This window comes from Erithacus rubecula (assembly GCF_903797595.1).
Source record: "Erithacus rubecula genome assembly, chromosome: Z".
NCBI lineage: Eukaryota > Metazoa > Chordata > Aves > Passeriformes > Muscicapidae > Erithacus > Erithacus rubecula.
The window spans coordinates 10,986,798-11,000,365 of record NC_136661.1 but is presented as its reverse complement, the minus strand read 5'-3'; positions in this window follow the sequence as shown (position 1 = coordinate 11,000,365).

The window sequence follows — 13,568 nt, the reverse complement described above, 5'->3', positions numbered from 1 at the left end:
TTTCTTGAAACTTAGGGAAAATGCATTTACCCATTGGAACTTCATCAGTGGAACCAGATGACCTCTTGAGGTCGAATCCAATCCAAATAATTTTGTGGCTCAAATTGTGAAAATTCATATACCTTTGGATTCTTCAGCAGTTAGACTCGTCCAATATGAATTATTTTGCAATTCAAGTGAAAGAATTGGTCAGCCTATTCAAGTATTACTAGGTGTGCAATGGCAGGGACACAGAGTAATGGCTGGTGATTGTGTAAGTCTTGTTTTCGCAGACACCCAGTGGTGGTGTGCAAGACTCTCATTTCAGGCTCTGCATCTCATATTACCCAGGCTTACTTTCAGCATCTGTTTAGTAAATTTGATTCATACCTGACATTACTGAAATGAAACCTAATGACTCTATAAGTTATTACACATGCTAACAGTCACCAGTTTGCTTTTAACATAATATAGCATGCATATTTTAACATTACATGTAAAATAATGACATAAAAAAACCAATTCTTATTATGGTATTGTATATTTGCTTTATGACTGTGATCTTGTTTCCTTTTGCATGGAAACTGGTCATCCATAAGAACAGTTTTTATTAAAGATTTGTCATGTGCTTGTCATTAATTACCAGCTGACACCTTTTCCAGCCAGTCTTTATTCCTAGAATTACATCATATGACAAACACATCTCAACATCCTTTGCCATTGATGCAAGATCTAAAGAATTCAAAGTTGTTATTAAAGTTCCTGTTGGTAATTTCTTGTCATCATGCCATGGCAAACCATTTATATTTGATTTTATCAAAGCTGTATTTTGTATGTTTACTCCTTTTGGAGATATTCACACGGTTATTATCATAACTATAAAAATTAGGCTAACAATGGTTAAAAATGAGTGAGACATGCCTTTTATTAGACAAATATAATTGAAGAAAAATGTGATTTTTAAAAATATTGTTGATTGATACTTTCAGTAGCTGTTAAATTCTATTACTTTCCCTTCACACTGTGTACAGGAGTAGTGCAGACTTTGATTTTGTTCTGATTATGTAATTTTCTATTTGTTGAATACTGAAAGATGGCCTTGATTTTTTGCTTGGTAATTCCTTGTTTGTTTGCAAACACAGAAAACTCATTTATGCATTGCATTAATCACCATTTCTTCTTATTTAAAATATCACTGGTTCCTCTGTCATTAACAACTGCATTTTTGTAGTGACTTCCTGTTTTCTTAAGACTTGATGGACTTCAACCTGTTCTGTATTTTGATAGTTTTCCAAGTTTTGAATCCATTTGCTAGCAGAAATGGACCAACTGAAGAACTTCACCAGTTGCAACTAATTCAAGTCACCTGCATTGCATTCTTATTTTGTTGAATATGTCAGGGGAGTTTAAACATCTTAAATCAAGAATTTCTACCCCCTCATTTTTTGTTTACCTTTGTTCCGGTGAGATACTGATAGTTTCTTTCTGGAAACAAATGTTTCCCTAGTGATTTCAGGAGACTCCCCATTTGGTGCTTTTGTTTAGCACCCTTTTTTAAATTTCACAGGTTGCATTTGGAATTTTCCGGAGTAGTCTGAATGCTACCAAATGTATTTTATGCAGCAATGAGAATGATTTTTTACTGAAGGACATTATTTTTAATTTGTGCAGCTTCAAAATCTTTAATGTCATTTCCCTCATTGAAAGTTTACCTTCAATGTGGTTGATTTGTAATTCCTTATTACATCTTTTTAAGTGTGACTCTACACAATCCCTCAAATCTTCATCTAATATTTTACAGAAATTATGTGCTTACCTTCACTACTCTGAATTGTCTCACTGGCTTGAAAGGAATATCATCCATTCCAAATGGTATGGCAGATATTCCTGCTATTTGTCCTGTCATGTTTGCAGTCATAGCGGGCACTGAAAAGCAGGGAATGGGATCTGGGAAAAGGCTGGTGTTGAAAAGGCAACCTCCAACTGGGCCATAGGTGGTGGCAACATACTTGTTTTGTTAAACATCTACCAAGCACATAGCTTTAGTGCAATTTGACCACAGCTTTTAAGTGACTGCTTGAACAGAACTCAGATTCTGATACTTTTATTGCAAGATCTGCAGCTATGTCTGGAAGGGTCTTGACAGATCAGGTAGAACATCTATTCTTCCAGAACATAATCCACTGCAGATTACTCGCTCCTCACCAGACAACCCCTGCCCTCTCTTTCCTGATGTGTCCAGCAACAGAGATTTCTCAGTCTTGTTAGATAAACTATTACACCATGGGATGATGGGAAGATGTTTCCTTGTGCATGACTTATTTACTTTCTGCTGTTTCAATACTGGGTGAAGTGTTTTGGCTCTATATTTGATGGGAATCTGTGACAAGGAATAGTAAATTGAGGGAATGGATGCCTAGAAGCCCGTCATGTATAAAGAGTCTTTCCAAGGCAAGTGTCTACAAAAGACAACCTAGAGGGGTGCTGTGAAAGGCATTGGAAATGCTGCAGTGACTGCTGAGGCCAAAAGAGAGGGGTAGAGCTGCAGTGTAATAATTATACCATAGCTGTAAACCAGAATCATGAAGGCAAGAATGTGAGCAACCTGAGCTATAAAGGGCTCTCAGACCTCCTTTTATGTAGTCTCAGATTTATATAATCAAAAATGAAGACTGAGTTTTAGCATAAAGGACTGCCTTTCACTTCAGTAACGAATATCAGGATTGGAGCTTCTTGCCTAGGGAGAGCAGACATGGTTCAAGCTCCTAAGATTGTAAGAACAGTGGGGTAACCCAGGGATTGGCAGCTAAGTTGTCAGAGGAAGAGCACTAGGATGAAGGAAATAATGCAGAAACAATGGCACAATCTTTATAGAGTCCTCTCTGAGGGATGGAGACATGATAGTGGCATCCTGTATTAATTACAAACTTTGAGCCTGTTTTACTGGAACAAATGAGTCAGGAGGGTCAAAGGTATTTATTTATATGACCCCTGCAAGTAATTAAAGTACTAAGTAATTAAAGTCTGACCATTCAGAGACACTCAAACATCTGTCAACAAGCACCCACATATTAAAAAGAAGAAACAAAAAAACCCCACACACAAAAAACCAGCTGAACCCCAGAAGTTTAAACCTTTATTAGCCACAAAGAAGAAAAAAAAAAAAAAAAAAAAAAACAAAAAAAAACAACCAGGAAAGCAGTTGAGGGAGATTTTAACCACATTTCTAACTTCTCTTTTCCATAGCTGCAGTAGTGGCTGTTAATTTTGTTTTGTATTTTATCGTAATGGAAACTGTTGTATTTGGCAGATTTTAGGTGGTATTAAAGATGATAGTAACTGTTCTTTTTGGATGAAGAAATAGCTGGAGTTGATGTTATTATTTTTGTGGTAAAAGCCTGAATCTGCCTCCTCAATGATCAATTAGGAGATGAACACATAAAGAGGAAAAGAGAGGAAAAAAGCCAAGTTAGAAAATATATCTTCTGTTTCTGCTTTGACTTTCATTTACAGCATTGTTGTTAGAGTAGACACAGTGACTTCAGGATTTGGCTTTTACGAGCGTTGAGCTGTTCAAAACCATTGTTTTACTCTGCCTGTTTTAGACTTGCATCAGTGCTGCCAAAAAGATCTAGCCAACTAAGACATAAGCTGAAGACATAGCAAGAAAGCCAGAATGAAGAAGATGTTGGGGAATAAAAGAGGCACTGGTAAAAAGATGTGATGGCAGGAATGCAAGTTGTCTCCCAGCAGCTGCATTTGCTGAAGCTGGAGGAAGAGTCAGTATCATGCACACACCAGGCACTGCTCTAGTCAGGGTGTTAACTCAGAACTGAGTTAAGAAGACCCAGAGAGGTCACATTGGGTGTAGTTGTTAGCCACAAAGTCTTTTCATGGTGCTTGAACAGCTACCTGGAGACTTTCTAGCTTTAATCTTCTCTTGGCTGAATGCTGATGTTTCCTGACTATTTCCCTATTTTAGCTTTTCTAAGAGCAAATGCCTTTGCATATCAAATAATCATTTGATATGCAATTTGAGCTGCTATTCCTATTACAATTTGAGAGTCACTCATAACCATTTGAATACCATTATTTGCCATGCCATTGACTGTTTTTTCTTTAAAGAACCATTACACTTTTATTTGAGCTGGAAAGGGTACAGGGTAAACATCCACTGGCCCTTATTGACCGTTGTCTTCCATACCTTGAGAGGAAACATTAATTTCATTATATAAAATTATTTTATATTATATTTATTATAGCACAACTGTAGAATTATTGGGGTTGGAAAGGATCTTCAAGACCATCTAGTTCAAACCTCCTTCTGCTGTGGACACAGACACCTTCCTCTAGACCAGGTTGCTTGAAGTTCTGTTCAGCCTCGGCTTAAATATTTAAAGGTGTGGGGAATCTACAACTTCTCTGGGAAACCTGTTCCAGTGCCTCACTATTCTGGCTGCAAAAACAAAACAGAACAAAACAAAACAAAACAAAACAAAACAGACCAAAAAAAACCCCCAAGAAACAAAAACCAAAAACCAAAACAAAAAACAACAAACAAACAGACAAACAAACACACACAAAAAAAACCCCAAAAAACCAAAAAAAAACCCCAAAACTACACACACAGAGACAAAAAAGCACCATGAAAGTTTATTTCGTTTCCTTAGTTGTATCTCTTTTAGGACCAAACGATGTCTCTATGTTCCTTTTTTTTTTCCCTCTGGTGTTCAAAACAGTTGCTCTGGTTGGATTTCCACACAGGATGGCAATCCATGAGTTTCTCTTAAGCCAATAGCGCTCTTCACTTACATGTAATATATTTGATTTCCCGTCCTGCAGCCTACTAAGCAGCTCCCATCAGATTGATTGCGTATCTTCATCATACAAACTGAGCTATATTTTTGTACTTTGAACGACTTGAGACATGTTTCAGCTCCTCAGGCCAGGGTCTGGGTGGGAGGCCCAGCCTCTTCACTCTGTTGGGTTTGTAGGAAATGCCAGATGATTTGATACAAAATTATTTCTTAAAAACCGCCAAAGACTTTTTTCAATTTTGTTAAACGTTTTGTCTTTCAGCTGGAAATAGAAGATATTTCAATGACATTACATAGAAATGCAATGAAAATATGTTTTGTGCTTTTTATTTCTTTTCTTTCTCAGTGGTCAGAGGAAAATATTTTTATTGCATTTTAAAAATGAAAGTTTTTTAATCTTTTAAATAATATAAAACTTTTCTTGTGAAATACTGAGCAGTTTCAGACTTATTTTGCTGGAATACTATGACTTGAAAAGTGCAAAGAAGCAATGGGAGGAGCTCTTATGTCTTCAATGTTGAAGACAAAAGGGTTTTGGGGCCCAAGAGGAATTAATTGGTGCCTAGCTATGGGCTATGGACTGGTTTGTAATTAGCTTTTCTACTGCCATGGAAGAAGCGGTTTCTCCAATTTAGACACCTGAATACATTTTACCACTTATGAACACTATCAACAAGAGCAGCTGCAGCCTGGTGGGAAGTGGAAGGTGGAACTGTAGAGGAACAGGAGACTGCTGGGTGGGAGTCTGTGTTGATGGGTTTGTTGAAGACAGATTGGTGGCTCAGAAAAGCACTCTAAATAATTTTAGCAGACTGCAGTCAATGATGGAGGTGTGAAGCAAGTTAAGAAAAGTGGAGTTTGAGAAATGAATACTCTGTGCTGCAAATGTGTTTTCATGATCTCTACAGTAGTGAAACACATAGATCCTTGGGGAGGTCACTTAGTGTGAAAGAGATGTGGAACACAAAAGCTTCTGGGGGCTGCAGCAAGAGGTAAGTAGTTTGTTTTGCTCCTTCCTTCTGTTCTACTTTCCCTAATTTTCTTCTCTTCCTAATTTAGTTACTATTTTCTTCTTTGCTCTCTATCTCCATCAATTGTCACTTGGCCTCCTTTGAGTGCCCCAGTTAAAATCTAGCTACACTTTTGGATTGAAAAAAACCATATTTTTTATGAGACCATGTAATTTGGCTTAATTGTTTTTGATGTATGACAGAATTAAATTGAAATGTTGACCCTATGTAGTAATAGTTTTAACTTGTCTTCCCACTGGTTTCTGAGTACATAAATCATAGAAGTTTTTTATTTTCTCATTTTCTTCCTTTAAAAATTACTAACATTTAAATCAAAGCAATAGTTTCTGTGCCTTCATCTTTGATCAGCTCTTTTATGCATGCTTTTTACTTCCTTTTTCTTCCATTTTGTAACTGGCTCTTCTCATGACAGGGGTTTTTGATTTCTAGTTGCAATTCCCAGTTCCATGAGACTTTTTGTTTCCAATATGGAGTCATCTTTCCGAAAGGGGCATCATTTAAATCTTCTGTAAGCTCTTGCAATTACAACAGAGAGAAAAATATTGTGAGTATATTCCAGTATTCACCATGCACATAACATTGGGCTTCCATCTAAATGGTGTTAGGAGCAGTGTAGATACTCCAAAATAGAGTGTAATACAACCATTAAATCACTTCTTTTTAGCTTTCAGTTGGTTTGGTTGGTTGGTTGGTTGGTTTGCTTTTAAAGGAAATAAAGAAAATACTGCAATTCATTTGTAGTATATATGTGGTATAGTTTCTTTTCCAGTATAGTAATTTCCACTGTTCTTGTTAACGCTGTCAGGATCTGGTGCATTTGGTTTGCTTTCTGGTAGGCAAGGTGAGGGAAGAGCAGGTGAGACTAAAACATCATGCTGGAGGTAGCACTTTGGCTGCTACAGAAGGCAGCAAGATCTGTTTAAATCAAAACTGAATTACAACCTAGTTTTTATTCAATGATTTTATATAAAGTACAGACATAGCATTGCACAACTTTCATAAATCAAGTAGTTGAAAGCATTCCTTCTTTCAGTTTCAAAAACATATACCCAAACCCCAGAAATTAGACTAGTTGCAGATATATTCCAGATAATCTTCTGATTTTATTTCCACTTCCTGTACAGCTTCCCAAATTTTCTGCCTAAATATTGCTTCATCATTTTGGCATGAATATTTCATCAGTTTGGAAAGTTTTTCAGGTTATTTCTACTAAAAGAATAAAATGAAGATGCAGCAAGGTATTGTATGATGAAATTCAGGGATTTTAGAGAGGTTGAATATATTTCTTTGAGTCTATTTGAACTCAAGTAACAAAAGCAAATTCCTCTTTTCTCAGTTCCAAGCCTTTTTCAGCACAGACAGCCCAGAAGCTGCTTTGATTTTGTTCATAGTCCAATTCCTGCCACTATTTTTCTGACTGTATCTTGCTTTTTTTTGCCAACTGGTTTGTCTGCATCTGCAGTGATTCCCTTCACTGCTATGTTTGTTAAAAGCACATGTTCCCTTGTGTGTGGATGTCTACACACACTCATATACATTGTTCTACATTCAAATCAATCCTGTACATTGAGTCATTTCCCACATTTGGGGAGATCTCATGGGACCCTATAGTTCAGTGGTTGCCCCACCCTCAGTGGCGTGGTCCTTGTGTGACAGATTTGCTGCTGTTTTAGCCATTGCTGAACAACAGAGTCCCTCCAAACTGTTTCCTGAAAAAGGCTGGATGGAAGATAATTTTTTGCCGGCTACTTCGTCAAAGCAATTGCCCACAGATCAAAGCCTCATTCACTGGGAACTTAGCTGATGGAGAACTATAGAATATTCTTTATGGCAGAATACAGAATATTTCCTATGTTAGGAAATCAAGTAAAACATGGGTTCTACTGCCAGGCTTGCTCTTCAGTGAGCACTGGATTGTCTAAATAAATGACACATATTGGAATGACATCTTACAGTAAAAATTTCAGGTCAGCTTTTCGAATTTTTTCCATTAGGCATCTAGTGCATTTGGTAATTGTTTTCATTACTTAATTTTGTAGTTTTATTGAACTACAGACAGATAGTGCTTAAGAATAGATTTAGGACCTGGGCTGCTGGTGTGCTACCAGTTTGCAGATGTATATAGATGGTCACAGTGTGTTGAGACTAAGTGCAGCATTACCTTAAATTTTTCTTCAGGTAGTTCTGCTTTGGTAGACTCTCCCCATGATTTAAGTTTTCAAGAGTCAAAATCTACTCTATTAGTTTTTCAGTTTTGATTTCTGCTAGAATTTTAAGAAGACTGTTTGTAGGTTTTTTCTCTTTTGGAACTCTTTTCTGCCAGCCTTTATTTATGACACACATTTGAATCGTGTATAGGAAAGTTTCCTTCCTTAGCACAGAACACTCCTTATGGCTGGATTTATGTTTTCCTCTGGCTCTCATTTGAAGAAGTATTTTTGTCACTGCATATTATAAGATAGCTTGAAACTGCTTAGACAAGCAGTTATTTAACTATTTCATTTCCAGAGATTTAGCAATAAATATAAAATGCATACTAATCATTGAAACATGTCTTCTTTTTGGTGATGAGCTCTATTTGTCATACCAGTAAAATAATCTGTTCTCTTGTGATGTTACTTATCATGGAAAAGGCAAAGTTATACTTTCCATGTAATGATATTATCTATCATGGGTAGAGACATATTTTATGTATTTATTAACTTTTTTTTTTAAATTTACATGCTTTCTGCAAGGTAATGAGAGGACAGTTTTTAAATTTTAGGTCAGATATGCCTAGGTAATATATATGCTTTTATCTTGTTTGTTTCCAGATTCTGTCTTTGAGTTCCACTAAAAAATGGCATTCTAGAGCTTTGCTTACTTTTATCAAAGCCAGAAACCCTGAGGCAGTGAGGGATTTATTTTATGCCCTGTGTCACAATTTTGTGTTGTCATTGTTGATATGACAACATGATGATACGAAGCTCAGATGGATTTTAAGAAAATGTTTCTTCATTGACAGGGCTGTCAAGCACTAGAACTGCCCAGGCTGCCCAGCGAAGGGCTGAGTGACCACCCCGGAGGTCCTTGAAAGATGTGTAGATGTGGTACTTAGGGACATGGTTTAATGGCAGATTTGGCAGTGCTGGGTTAACAGCTGGACTCAGTGATCTGAAGGGTCTTTTCCAGGCTGTGCTTATCTAGATTGTTATTTAGGACAACACTAGTCTGGCCTATATGTGTGTGCAGGAAATATGAAAGGGTTTTGGATTGCCTTTGTTGCCCCCAGGTGTTACTACCAGTAGAGTGAGTAAAGTATGAAGTGTGAGCAAATGAAAGTAAAGCAGTAGAGGGGGCAAAGCTACTAGTACAATGTACTGCAGAACTCCTGCAGAATCACTGCTTTCGATTGCAACCTTCTGCTCTGACAGAGGTGCTGCTCAAGCATTAGCTCCACCCTGGTGAGGTGCCAGGTTATGTTGCAGTAAAATAGCATCGTTGTAAAAGTACTTTTCTTTCCCTGAGTAGAGCAAGAAAGTGAAAGGGAAAAATCAGAGTACTATTCCTCTGATGATGTGATTCTTTTGGTGAAAATATTAGCTACATAATGCTCCTAATGTGTAGGTTGTGTCAGGATCAGAACTCTCCTTTGCCTGTTGGAAAAAGAATTCCTCAGAAAGTAAGACGGAAAGATATTTTTCTTCTAAAATTTCTAAGAGAAATTTTCCAACGCTGACATCTGATTCATGCTTTCCTAGCAAAGTAAACTGCTATGCACAAATCTTGGTTATGTTGATCTAAGGCCTGCAGGTTTTGACCTGTCCCCGGAAGAGAAGAATGGCATTATATGAAGTACTCCAGCTACCTCTGTCCTTTGGTCTATTCCACTTCTCTCTATGGGATAGGCATCACGTCTCTTCTGTCCTTTCAATAGGAATAATGATGAAGGTGGGACAGGTCACTGTAGCAGCCCTTTATTGACTACAAATTTCCATACAGGGACAATTTTTCTGTAAGAAGTGATTCTTTGTAGAACCATACAAACCCAGATGTTGCAATGGCAGAGAAACATATGCTAGTGAGGAATGAGACAGCACTGTGGATTATCATAATTTGTTATCCACTAGTGCTCTCAAAAAGGAAGATTAAATGCTGAAATACATGAGTCAACTCAATAGAGAATTCAGATATTATTGGCATTGGCTCTAGTAGTCATTATACTGTGGAACAGAAGGGTGCAGAGATGTGAAGACAAATTACTAAAGAACAAGTTTTCCTAGCTGAATTATGGTACTTCCTTGTAGGGGGTATTGTCTGGTTCTCCCACCAAACTTGGGGGATCCAAAATTGTTTCCATCATGCCAACCAGAATGATTATTTAACTGTGGAAGAGTCTTAAAAAGGACCATTCTGACAGGATGCTTCAGCTGACAAAGATGGCTTAGAACATACTCAGTTTCCTAAAATAAAATCTGAACCATCTAACTTGGACTGGAACATTTGAATGCCTCTTAAGATGTACTATAAAAAAAAGAAAATCCTAGGTACTTGCTTACAACTTTTTTTACACTGTTTTAAAAGAGATTTGCTACATTTTCTGAAGATTTTTAAGTTGTCAGTGAGGATCAGCAACATGCAGTACTGCAAAAGACAGCAAAACAGCCCTGCATTCACTTACTGAGCTCCCAGTCCTTCAAGGCTGTTTGTACAAGCAGATATTTGTGCCAAAAGTAAGATTCTTGCAGGATTGTGTCCTCAGACAAGAAGTAATATACCAAACAGAATACAAAGAACCTGTGAAACATGAAATATTTTGCCATACATTTGTTTCTATTGTTAATATAAATGAGGATGTTCATAGCATCTAAAAGACTGCATTTCTGGCTTCAGCACAGCAAGCTGTTTTGTATACGAGCTGTATGTAATTATATTGAAAACAAACTTTGCTTCAAGAATATTTTTGGCTCCACTGTGCAATAACACAAAGGGCCTTTGTTATGCCCTCATCAGTGTTATTTATGGATTGCAAAGGACTTATTAAAGGACAGTTTCATCTGATGGTATTCATCCACTGACCCAAATTTGAAAGTAGTGACTTATATTCATATTAATCATAATTACTAATATGATCAACCAGACAAAGATTTCTGAAACTAGAAGGGTCTATAGATTGAGACCTGCAACAGCAAGGACATGGTATATCAGATCCAAGTCTTTCAATGTGCCAGAATGGAAAATGCAACAAACGGCTTTGCATAATTCACATCAATTATAATCATCTTCACTTGAATTGAAAATGAAGCTCTTGGTCTCTCAAATAGGGAAAGAAAACAAAAAAAAAAAAAAACCCAAAAAACAAAAACCCAAACCAAACAAAAAAAAAAAAAAAAACCAAAAAACCAAAAAACCAAAACCACCAAAAAACAAAAAAAAAAAAAAAAAAAAGGAAAAAATAAAGTCACAGAGATGGAGCTAAATGGATCTTGAGAAAAAGGAATCCCAGAGCAAAGTGGAAATATTAATATTTGCCAGAAGCTTCTACAGAACATTATAAAGCTAGGTAAGGGCACTGTGCTTTCCTCTGACTTTCTGAAACAGCTTTTACATTAAAGAACTACTTTCAGAAATCCTACTTTGCCCAGATTTTTCCTGCCTGACCTGCAGGACTTGGGAAGCATCCAGTGGCAACTTTCTTTTCTGCTTCAAACTCAGCGTGATGATGGAGAAGCTCTTTAGGGCCGTAGTCAGACCTCTTGCTGTCAGTACAAGCCTCTAGTTTCCAACTGCTGTGGCATCTACCTATGAGTGTATCACTCAGCAATTCAGAGCACTATTTATACAGGACTGTAAGATCCAGCTTCCAGAGGCACTAGTGGACAAAGTATTCATGATAGTGAAGTAAACTTACATGCACCAGCCTGAATGTTGCCCCTGCTCGTCCTTTTGCTTTGGCCTCCCAGATGTAAAATAGATGGTCAGTATTTTTTTACCTCAATGGGTTCCTGTGAAATTAAAGACTTTAAAAGAATATTAATCACTGAGATATTGCAATAGAGGAGGTTATATAAAGGTAATCTAATTATATAAGCTTCTTCAGATGAATTACACTTTCATTTCCACAGCCTTCTGCTACATCCTTGTTGCTTATTCATACTATTAGTGGTTCTAGAGACTAGATGTTATTTCAGATGATGAATCCCAGTCTTATTTTCTTTGCTTAATGAACTATTTTTTTTGAGTTGGGCAAACTGCTCAGTCACATAGATTTAATCTATAGTTGCGAACACAGGGTGCTTCTAAACTTCAGGACCAGTTTTTTGAAATGCTAAATTTCTCTACTATATTCTTTCCTCTTGAAGTTTCCAAGATCTACTGTGACCTAGCTTGCATTTAATTCTAAGTTTTTTGTCACCCTGCAAGAATTGCAGCAGACGTTGTTTGAATGGAATGAAGTACTTGTAAGCTCAGGTAGTAAGCAGAACAAATTGGCATTATCATCAAGACACTGTTTACAAACTATTCCTTGGCATCAGACTGTTCTTTAGTATTAATCAAATTGCAAGCTATAATAATTAAATGTTAATTTATTCTCAACCATCAGGAGCAGATTCTAAGCAGGTTCTCCTTGTTCTCCATGGTCAATGACATTATTCTGTTGTTTCCTTTAGAAACCACTGAGGGGCAGCAGGTTTTCACATGGAAATGAACTTTCATGTGTAAGGAAATCTGGAGCTGTGAGTATTACACATTTGATTATTTTAACAAATTCCATTCATCAGATCACTGAAGATTATAACAAAAGTTTCACTGTGTGCTCCTGTAAATGAATGTGATTTTTTTCTTGTTTATGGAATCTTGATGTATTTTTTCTCCATGAATAGAAAAAGCCTGAAGTATGTCCTATGAGCGTCAGCAAAGTCTCATTTATGATGGTAGGACACCTGTGAGATTGAAGTAATGGGTAAGTTTGTCACATGTACACCATACATTTTGGCACTACTTTTAGAAAGGAGACTAGGATATTAGGACAAAAGAATGAGAAGAGCCTTGATTTATTAGTTAGATTTTTTGTAACCGATAAGCTGACTAATGGAATAGGCTAGGTTATTCAGAAATCTCTGTATGCTTCAGATACATAACTAACCAGACACCCTAACAAAACAGATCCTATTCTAGTCAGACTATTAAACTTGTGCCATGAACAGTAGACATACTCAGTAGTGAATGCAGTATATTGTTACTTCTAGTACCTCTGCTTTAGCTAGCTATCTTATGTGACTGTCTGCTGGCTTTGATCCTGCCTACTCAGATGTGCTACAGGGACTCACACCAGCCCACAGGGCTGGAGTGAAGCACTTTGGTCTGTCAGCATTGGATACTCACCTGTGTGATCTGCCGAGTTGTTAACAACCCAAGGGAACAGTGATTTAGATCCATGATTTTTCACACATATTATAGTGAGAACTGAATAGCTAATCAGGTTTGCAGAGGACTTCTGCATGAAGATTTGAACCAAGGGCCAAATCCTTTTCCAGCCAAATTATTTTCTGCATGCACTTTGAAAAATACTAGCAATTACTATTTGGACATATTCCTATGTCCTTTCTGTCCCCAGCTGAGGACAACTTTGAGACACAGCTTTTCTGTAATACCTCAGGGCACTCTGAGCTAAGTATTCTGGTAAAAATTACAAATAAAAATCAAAAGTCTGATTTGCTATGCTGTTACACCTTGGGCAGTTTATTACAATTCTGTCAAG